Genomic DNA, 10,452 nt, shown 5'->3' on the forward strand with positions numbered 1-10,452 from the left:
TCCTCTGCAATGCAAAGCCTCTCTAGCTCCTCTAAAATGGGAAGCCTCTCTAGCTCCTCTGCAATAGGAAGTCTATCTATCTTCTCTGCAATAGGAAGCCTCTCTAGCTCCTCTGCAATGGGAAGCACCTCTAGGTGCTCTGCAATGGGAAGCCTCTAGCTTCTCTGCAATAGGAAGCCTCTCTAGCTCCCCTGCAATAAAAGCCTCTCTAGCTCCGCTGCTATTGGGAAACCTCTCTAGGCCCTCTGCAATGGGAAGCTAGTGCATTCCTTGTTGGATGTGTACTCTTTTCTACAACAAGGAGGACGCACAACACATTCTCCAAACACCCCACAGGGCCGAAATACCCATTATTTGCAAGAGGAAGCGACGCAGGTACAGAGGACAAAGAGCCGTATGCCTGGTCAGGACCCGCAGAAGGCGAGTGGGAAAGCTGCCGTTACCGTCAATATTACTCGCCAACGTGCAATCATTGGACAATAAATTAGACGAGGTATGATCACGAATATCAACGGGACATCAAAAACTGTAATATCCTATGTTTCACGGAATCGTGGCTGAATGACGACATGGATATTCAGCTAGCAGGATACACGCTGCACCGGCAAGATAGAACAGCACACTCCGGTGGTCTGTGCATATTTGTAAACAACAGCTGGTGCACAAAATCTAAGGAAGTCTCTAGATTTTGCTTGCCTGAAGTAGAGTATATTGTGATAAATTGCAGGCCACACTACTTGCCTAGAGAGTTCTCAGCTATACTTTTCGTGGCTGTTTATTTACCACCACAGACAGATGCTGGCACTAAGACCACACTCAGTCAGCTGTATAAGGAAATAAGCAAACAGGACACCACTCACCCAGAGGCGGCGCTCCTAGTGGTCGGAGACTTTAATGCAGGGAAACTTAAATCAGTTCTACCAAATTTCTATCAACATGTTAAATGTGCAACCAGAGGTAAAAAAAAAATATAGATCACCTGTACTCAACACACAGAGACGCGCACAAAGCTCTCCCTCTCCCTCCATTTGGTAAATCCGACCACAACTCTATACTCCTGATTCCTGCTTACAAGCAAAAATTAAAGCAGGAAGCACCAGTGACTCAGTCTATAAAAAAGTGGTCAGATGAAGCAGATGCTAAACTACAGGTCTGTTTTGCTATCACAGACTGGAACATGTTCCGGGATTCTTCTGATGGCATTGAGGAGTACATCACATCAGTCACTGGCTTTATCAACTAGTGCATCGAGGATGACCGCACAGTGACCGTACGTACATACCCCAACCAGAAGCCATGGAATAAAGGCAACATTCGCACTGAGCTAAAGGGTAGAGCTGCCGCTTTCAAGGTGCGGGACTCTAACTCGGAAGCTTACAAGAAATCCTGCTATGCCCTGCGACCAACCATCAAACAGGCAAAGAGTCAATACAGGGCTAAGATTGAATCATACTACACTGGCTCCGATGCTCGTCGGGTGTGGCAGGGCTTGCAAACTATTACAGACTAGAAAGGAAAGCACAGCCGCGAGCTGCCCAGTGACACGAGTCTACCAGATGAGCTAAATCACTCCTATGCTCGCTTCGAGGCAAGCAACACTGAGGCATGCATGAGAGCATCAGCTGTTCCGGATGACTGTGTGATCACGCTCTCCGTAGCCAACGTGAGTAAGACCTTTAAACAGGTCAACATACACAAGGCTGCGGGGCCAGACGGATTACCAGGACGTGTGCTCCGGGCATGTGTCCCTGATTGAGTCTGTAATATCAACATGTTTCAAGCAGACCACCATAGTCCCTGTGCCCAAGAACACAAAGGCAACCTGCCTAAATGACTACAGATCCGTAGCACTCACGTCCGTAGCCATGAATGCTTTGAAAGGTTGGTTATGGTTCACATCAACACCAATATCCCAGAAACCCTAGACCCACACCAATTTGCATAACGTCCAAACAGATCCACAGATGATGCAATCTGTATTACACTCCACACTGCCCTTTCCCACCTGGGCAAAAGGAACACCTACGTGAGAATGCTATTCATTGACTACAGCTCACCGTTCAACACCATAGTATCCTCAAAGCTCATCACTAAGATAATGATCCTGGGACTAAACACCTCCCTCTGCAACTGGATCCTGGACTTCCTGACGGGCTGCCCCCAGATGGTGAGGGTAGGTAGCAACACATCTGCCACGCTGATCCTCAACACTGGAGCTCCCCAGGGGTGCGTGCTCAGTCCCCTCCTGTACTCCTTGTTCATCCATGACTGCATGGCCAGGCATGACTCCAACACCATCATTAAGTTTGCAGATGACACAATAGTGGTAGGCCTGATCACCGACAACGACATGACAGCCTATAGGGAGGAGGTCATTGACCTGGCCGGATGGTGCCAGAATAACAACCTATCCCTCAACGTAACTGTAACGGATGTCGTCTGGAGATAGAGAGGAGGACCAAGGTGCAGAGTGGTAAGTGTTCATGTCTTTTTAATAAACAAACTGAACACTGGAACAAAACAATAAACGATGTGAACAAAACGACACAGTACCGTGTGGCCCAAACACTCACACGGAAACAAACACCCCCAAACCAAAAGTGAAACCCAGTATGATTCTCAATCAGGGACAACAATTGACAGCTGCCTCTGATTGAGAACCATACTAGGCCGAACTCAAAAACCAACATAGAAAAACAAACACAGACTGCTCACCCCAACTCACGCCCTGACCATACTAAAACACAGACAAAAACAAAGTAACTAAGGTCAGAACGTGACAGTAACCAAGACTTCGTTATGATCTTGGAGATGATTGTGGACTACAGGAAAAGTAGGGCGGAGCATGCCCCCATTCTCATCGACGGGGCTGTAGTGGAGCAGGTTGAGAGCTTCAAGTTCCCTGGTGTCCACATCACCAACAAACTAGAATGGTCCAAACACACCAAGACACTTGTGAAGAGGGCACGGGTCCTGAGATCCTCAAAAGGTTCTACAGCTGCAACATCGAGAGCATCCTGACTGGTTGCATCACTGCCTGGTACGGAAATTGCTCGGCCTCCGACCGCAAGGTACTACAGAGGGTAGTGCGTACGGCCCAGTACATCACTGGGGCTAAGCTGCCTGCCATCTAGGACCTCTACACCAGGCGGTGTCAGAGGAAAGCCCAAAAAATTGTCAAAGACCCCAGCCACCCCAGTCATATACTGTTCTCTCTACTACCGCATGGCAAGTGGTACCGGAGTGCCAAGTCTAGGTCAAAAAGGCTTCTCAACAGTTTTTACCCCCAAGCCATAAGACTCCTGAACAGGTAATCAAATGGCTACTTGACTATTTGCATTGTGTGCCCCTCCTCAACCCCTCTTTTTACTCTGCTGCTACTCTCTGTTTATCATATATGCATAGTCACTTTAACTATACATTCATGTACATACTAGCTTAATTGGGCCGACCAACCAGTGCTCCCGCACATTGGCTAACCGGGCTATCTGCATTGTGTCCCACCCACCACCCGCCAACTCCTCTTTTACATTACTGCTACTCTCTTTTTATCATATATGTATAGTCACTTTAACCATATCTTCATGTACATACTACCTCAATCAGCCTGACTAACCGGTGTCTGTATGTAGCCTCGCTACTGTATATAGCCTCGCTACTGTATATAGCCTCGCTACTGTATATAGCCTGTCTTTTTACTGTTGTTTTACTTCTCTACTTACCTACTGTTCACCTAATACCTTTTTTGCACTATTGGTTAGAGCCTGTAAGTAAGCATTTCACTGGAAAGTCCACACATGTTGTATTCAGCATTTCACTGTAAGGTCTACTACACCTGTTGTATTCGGCATTTCACTGTAAGGTTGTACGCACGTGACAAGTAAACTTTGATTTGTTTTGATCTTCAATCAATGACAGGCCTCTCTTTCCCACCGTACTCTAAGCACCATCACCATCACCAGAGATAAAAAAACAGAGAGAGAGAGAGAGTCAGTCCCTCTGTTCAGCTTTGATACAAACTCTTATTTGTTTTTTGTCAGGCCTCCCATCCCAGATACTATAGAGTTGATAAACATTTTGAAGCTTTATAAGAATAAATAATTGATTTCTGTTACACACCAAGCACGACAGCCAGTTCACACGGCCCGGCGGTGCTTTGGTTTGGACCAGCGTACAGTAGAGAAATGTAAAGTGGAGAATAATTATTACCCTGGTGGTATTGCAATTAGCTGGGGAAACATGCAGCGTACGTGTGTCCGTTGCCTGGCAGGACTAGCGTGAATTAAAGAGCCATTGTGAACAAGCAAAACTCTGGCTTTTGTTTACTTGCCGCGGAGTGGAGCATTAAACATGCTCGCTCAGTGTGGCGTTTTGATATGATCATCTGAGTCAGTCATCAGTCAGATACTCCCCACTGCAGGCCTAATGACAAACAGACAGAGCCTCCCCACAGCCCAAATGACACACAGACAGACACACTCAGCTGGGAGACTTGATACACAATAGGGCCATGAAGGTACAGATACTGTGACTCACTCTCTGTCTGTCTGTCTGTCTGTCTGTCTGTCTGTCTGTCTGTCTGTCTATCTGTATGTCTGTCTGCCTGCCTGCCTGCCTGCCTGTCTGTCCCTGTATCACATCTTTCACTCTCTCTCTGTCTCTTTCTCTCCTACACACCGCAAGTCTCAAACACCACAACTCCCCCCGCTAGTCTTACACACCTTCATTAACCAAGTCTTCTCTCATTTAGTTCCTTAATGACATTCATAGATGAATAGGCCTCCGCTGATCCTGACTGGATTACTGATGACAGATCTCCTTTCTGTGTGTGACAGACTCGTCTCTACTCTCCCCAGGTCCATCCTCCTCTCCTCTTATCCTCTCATTCTCCACAGAGCCTCAGGTTAAACCTATGGCTTCATTCTCCACAGGATCTAACCTGGGATCCCTGAGAGAGAACCCAACCTGTCCTGAGGGGAGAGACCCAGAGACCCAGGAACTCAGAGAGTCACAGAGTAACACAGTAACATCTCTGTTCATTCTCTCTGTGTTGAGGGCTTAATTTACCCCCATGTGTGGGGATATCCTCAGGGGTCCCCCCCGGAACATCCTTGTTAGAGCGTGTAACGCACCCCCTGTGCCTGGCCTGAGCCCCTCCAGTCTGCCCTAACTCATGATCCATCAGCCCTCCAGGCTGGAGCTGCCAGAGGCCCCCTGACCAGGGCTGGAGGGGCTTCTGGGGGAGCCACAGGATCCAAGCGGAACCTGAAGGGCTGCCTGCAAGGGCCGGGGTACACCGTCTGGAACACCCAGCGTGGCGACGGGAGGCCACTGTGACAGGGTTAGGATGAATTAGTGAACCCTATTAGGACTTTATTAGGAGTGGCTAGGCAGCTCATGCTAGGCAGCTCATGCTAGGCAGCTCATGCTAGGCAGCTCATCAAATCAAATCAAATTGTATTTGTCACATGCTCCGAATACAACAGGTGAAATGCTTACGTACAAGCCTTTAACCAATAATGCAGTTTTAAGAAAAAAAGTGTTAAGAAAGTATTTACTAAAATAAACTGAAGTAAAAAATTAATTAATAAAGTAAAAAATGTCAATAAAAATAAGAAAACTAACAAATAATTTAGGAGCAACAATAACATAACAGTAGAGAGGCTATATACAGGGGGTACTGGTACAGAGTCAATGTGCGGGGGAACCGGTTAGTCGAGGTAATTGAGGTAATATGTTTATGTATGTAGAGGTAAAGTGACTGTGCATGGTGTATAAACAGAGAGCAGCAGCAGCGTAAAAATGGGTTGTAGGAACAATGCAAATAGTCTGGGTAGCTATTAGCTCTTCAGGAGTCTTATGGCTTGGGGGTAGAAGCCTTTTGGACCTAGACTTGGCGCTCCGGTACCGCTTGCCATGCGTTAGCAGAGAGAACAGTCTATGATTAGGGTGGCTGCAGTCATTGGCAATTTTTTGGGCCTTCCTCTGACACTGCCTGGTGTAGAGGTCCTGAATGGCAGAAAGCTTGGCCCCAGTGATATACTGGGCCGTACGCACTACCCTCTGTAGTGCCTTGCGGTCGGAGGCCGAGCAGTTGCCATATCAGGCGGTAATGCAACCAGGCGGTAATGTTCTCGATGGTGCAGCTGTATAACTTTTTGAGGATCTGAGGACCCATGACAAATATTTTCAGTCTCCTGAGGGGGAATATGTGTTGTCGTGCCCTCTTTACAACTGTCTGTGTGTATTTGGACCATTCTAGTTTGTTGGTGATCTGGACACCTGTGAACTTGAAGCTCTCAACCTGCTCCACTACTGCCCCATTGATGAGAATGGGGGCGTGCTCGGTCCTCCTTTTCCTGTAGTCCACAATCATATCCTTTGTCTTATCACGTTGAAGGAGAGGTTGTTATCCTGGCACCACACTGCCAGGTCTCTGACCTCATCCCAATAGGCTGTCTCATTGTTGTTGGTGATCAGGCCTACCACCGTTGTGTCGTCAGCAAACTTAATGATGGTGTTGGAGTCGTGCTTAGCCATAAGGTCATGGGTGAACAGGGAGCTCAGGAGGGTACTGAGAATGCACCCCTGAGGGGCCCCTGTGTTGAGGATCAGCGTGGCAGATGCGTTGTTACCTACCCCTACCACCTGGGGGTGGCCTTTCAAAGCACTTCATGGCTACAGATGTTACGGGTCCGTAGTCATTTAGGCAGGTTACCTTCGCTTTCTTGGGCACAGGGACTACAGTGGTCTGCTTGAACAGCTGGTGGTGGTCTGCTTGAACAGTTGGAACAGCTGGTGCTCTCATGCATGCCTCAGTGTTGCTTGCCTCGAAGTGAGCATAGAAGTTATTTAGCTCGCCTGGTAGGCTCGTGTCACTGGGCTGCTCGCAGCTGTGCTTCCTTTTCTAGTCTGTAATAGTTTGCAAGCCCCGCCACATCTGACGAGCGTCGGAGCCAGTGTAGTACGATTCAATCTTAGTCCTGTTTGATGGTTCGTCGGAGGGCATAGCGGGACTTCTTATAAGCGTCCAGGTTAGAGTCCCACTCCTTGAAAGCGGCAGCTCTACCCTTTAGCTCAGTGCGGATGGTGCCTTTAATTCAAAGCTTCTGTTTGGGGTATGTACGTACGGTCACTGTGGGGACGACGTCCTCGAGGCACTTATTGATGAAGCCACTGACTGATGTAGTGTACACCTCAATTCCATCGGGGGAATCCCGGAACATTTTCCAGTCTGTGATAGCAAAACAGTCCTGTAGCTTAGCATTTGTGTCATCTGACCACTTTCGTATTGAGCGAGTCACTGGTACTTCCTGCTTAAGGTTTTGCTTGTAAGCAGGAATCAGGAGGATAGAGTTATGGTCAGATTTGCCAAATGGAGGGCGAGGGAGTGCTTTGTACGCATCTCTGTGTGTGGAGTAAAGGTGGTCCAGAGTTTTTTTCCCTCTGGAATTAGGCCAAACGGATTTAAGTTTCCCTGCATTAAAGTCTCTGGCCACTAGGAGCGCCGCCTCTGGATGATAATTTTCTTGTTTGCTCATGACTTTATACTGCTCGTTGAGTGCGGTCTTAGTGTGAGCATCAGTTTGTGGTGGTAAATACACAGCTACGAAAAATATAGATGAAACCTCTTTTGGTAAACAGTGTGGTCTACAGCTTATCATAACCGAAAAGATCTTGTGCATCAGCTGTTATTTGCAAACCGCCACCCCTTGTCTTACCGGAAACAGCTGTTCTATCTTGCCGATGGACTGAAAACCCAGGCAGCTGTATGTTATCCATGTCATTGTTCAGCCACGACTCGGTGAAACATAAGATACTACATTTTTTATTGTCCCGTTGACAGGAAAGTCTTGATTGGAGCTCATCCATTTTATTATCCAATGATTGCATGTTGGCTAATAGGACTGATGGTAGAGGCGGATTACGCACTTGCCGTCAGATCCTTACAAGGCACCCAGACCTACGTCCCCGATATCTCAGTCTTCTTAATTTGAATGACGGGATGTGGGCTTTGTCGGTTGTCTGAAGTAAATCCTTTGTGTCTGACTCGTTAAAGAAAAAGTACGATGTGAGTAATCGCTGTCCTGATATGCAGAAGCTCTTTTCGGTCATAAGAGACGGTGGACGAAACATTATGTACTAAATAAGTTACAAATAACGTGAAAAACACACATAATAGCACAATTGGTTAGGAGCCTGTAAAATGGCAGCCATCTCCTCCGGCGCCATAATAAAAATCTCATGCTTGGCAGCTCAAGCTAGGCAGCTGATGCTAGGCAGCTCATGCTAGGCAGCTCATGCTAGGCAGCTCATGCTAGGCAGCTCATGCTAGGCAACTTATGCTTGGCAAGGTAGCTCATGCTAGGCAACTCATGCTACGCAACTCATGCTAGGCAGCTCATGCTAGGTAGCTCATGCTAGGCAGCTCATGTTAGGCAGCTCATGTTAGGCAGCTCATGCTAGGTAGATCATGCTAGGCAGCTCATGCTAGGTAGCTCATGCTAGGCAGCTCATGCTAGGTAGCTACAGGACTTAATGACATGCAGGGACTACTACAATGTGTAGCACCCACCTGCAAGGAAGCAATGCCACTGATTCTTGTGTACTGTACTTGCAATGTAAATAACATTTATTTAGTGAAGGTTTCAGTATCACAGCCATATTTCATCATAGGATTTCAACAGGGGTGTCTGTCAGGTCTGTCCATCCCTCCATCTATGGTTAGGTAATATACCCCCCCTCCTCCCCATGTGCCCTGGGCTGTGGGCTCCCTGGCTGGCCTGGCTCCAGTGACTAGTGGGTCTGCTCCCTGCTTTCAGCTCCACCACTCATCTCCCTATCTCTTTAATGTCATTTAGCTGCAGGGTGGCGGGCGCCTCGCTCAGCCATTAATCCCTTTCCAAATGCCATAACATTTCCCCAAAAACCCCTGCTTCTTAAAACCGATAATTAGAATGTCTATTTAAAGTTCAACACTCCCTGGCCATTATCAATTAAAAGACATTTAAAGGTGATCGGTACCAATTGTCAACAAATTAAATTTCTTCCCTTCCTCGCTTTCTCTGTTAAAGTAGGAAAATTTGAGGGAATGAGTGCTTTTGGATATTTAAGAGGTGGTAGAGGTGGCCTGAGCTTCAAATACCACACTGGAATGAAAAAACCGATTAGGAATGATTGGTACTTAATTTCTCTCTGAGTTTCTCCTCTGCAAGACTTCAATGCTGGCTAATCTGTTACCTCTTTTTTACTCTGTGTAACAGATATAGTAGTCTTGATGTTGTGAAAGATGAAAGCCATTGTTGGCAGTCAACATAAGTTCACATCTAAATTGAAACATTGTGAGACTGATTGTCAGAGCATTTCATCTGAATAAGATAAAATATGATAAAAGGATATAACAGAGAAAGGAAATATCATATTTGTGATAACATTATTTGGGTTCTGATTCTATTATATAATACAGACACAATACAGAGTTGATGATGATGCATTAGTGTCATACAGGAGATGTGTATTTTTCCCAAAGGAAGCCCCCACCTTATTGTTGGGAACGTACCATCTGGCTCTCTTAGGGGTTCTCTCCCTGCCTTGGACAACACTGAAGGAGACTCAGAGAGAGAACCAACCGTGGCTGGCTGACAAGACTGATTGGCAATAAATTATGGATAGCATTAGTATATCATTATATTTGTTTGACGATGTGATTCTGAATGTTATACGTCCGGTTCGGTCGTAATCCTTTTATATTTTAATAGATTTGATGTATTTGTAAAATAAGCATGGGCCTGGATAAACTGCTATGTTTGATCATGATCCTTCAAATGTAAACGTTTTTAAACAGATGTGTACAGTAGTTGCATGTTTTCATGTGTGTATACTGTATTTGTGGATTTATCTGTGTGTGTACATCAGTGTTCCCAGTATCCCCTTGATTTCCCAGTCTCTCGCAATCTCTCCAAGCGGCAGTCTGCCTGAGGAGGTGTTCCCCTAATAAACCATTTCTATCCAGGGGAAAGCTGTGTCCAGCTCCAGCAACAAGACTACTCTGACACCAAGAGCTCTTTTGAAGTTACCACCAGAGTCAGGCTCCCTCTGAGGGGGGCCATTGTCCTACAGAACCCCCCCTCCTCCACATTCCCTCCCACTCCATGGGTCCTCCTCAGTGCTAAAGTCTCACAGTGGTAACAGCTAGCAGCGACTTCAAAAGCCTGCCTATGAAAGGACTAGTTTGACCCCGGTTCACTAAGCAGCAGCTAAATCGGGTAGATAGACCATCAGGGTAATTTGTATCAACTCAATAAGTTACTATTCCGCTAAACCGGAAGGTCATGACTTTACGCCGCGGCCACGGACCCGTTCCCATGGCAACAGGACATCAATGTACCATCAGTTTCCCCCAAAACACCGGCTCTGAGTCTGTCTGTAAACGCTGTGTGGTAAACAAGGGTA

Source organism: Oncorhynchus clarkii, chromosome 5 (genome assembly GCF_045791955.1).
Source record: "Oncorhynchus clarkii lewisi isolate Uvic-CL-2024 chromosome 5, UVic_Ocla_1.0, whole genome shotgun sequence".
Lineage (NCBI taxonomy): Eukaryota > Metazoa > Chordata > Actinopteri > Salmoniformes > Salmonidae > Oncorhynchus > Oncorhynchus clarkii.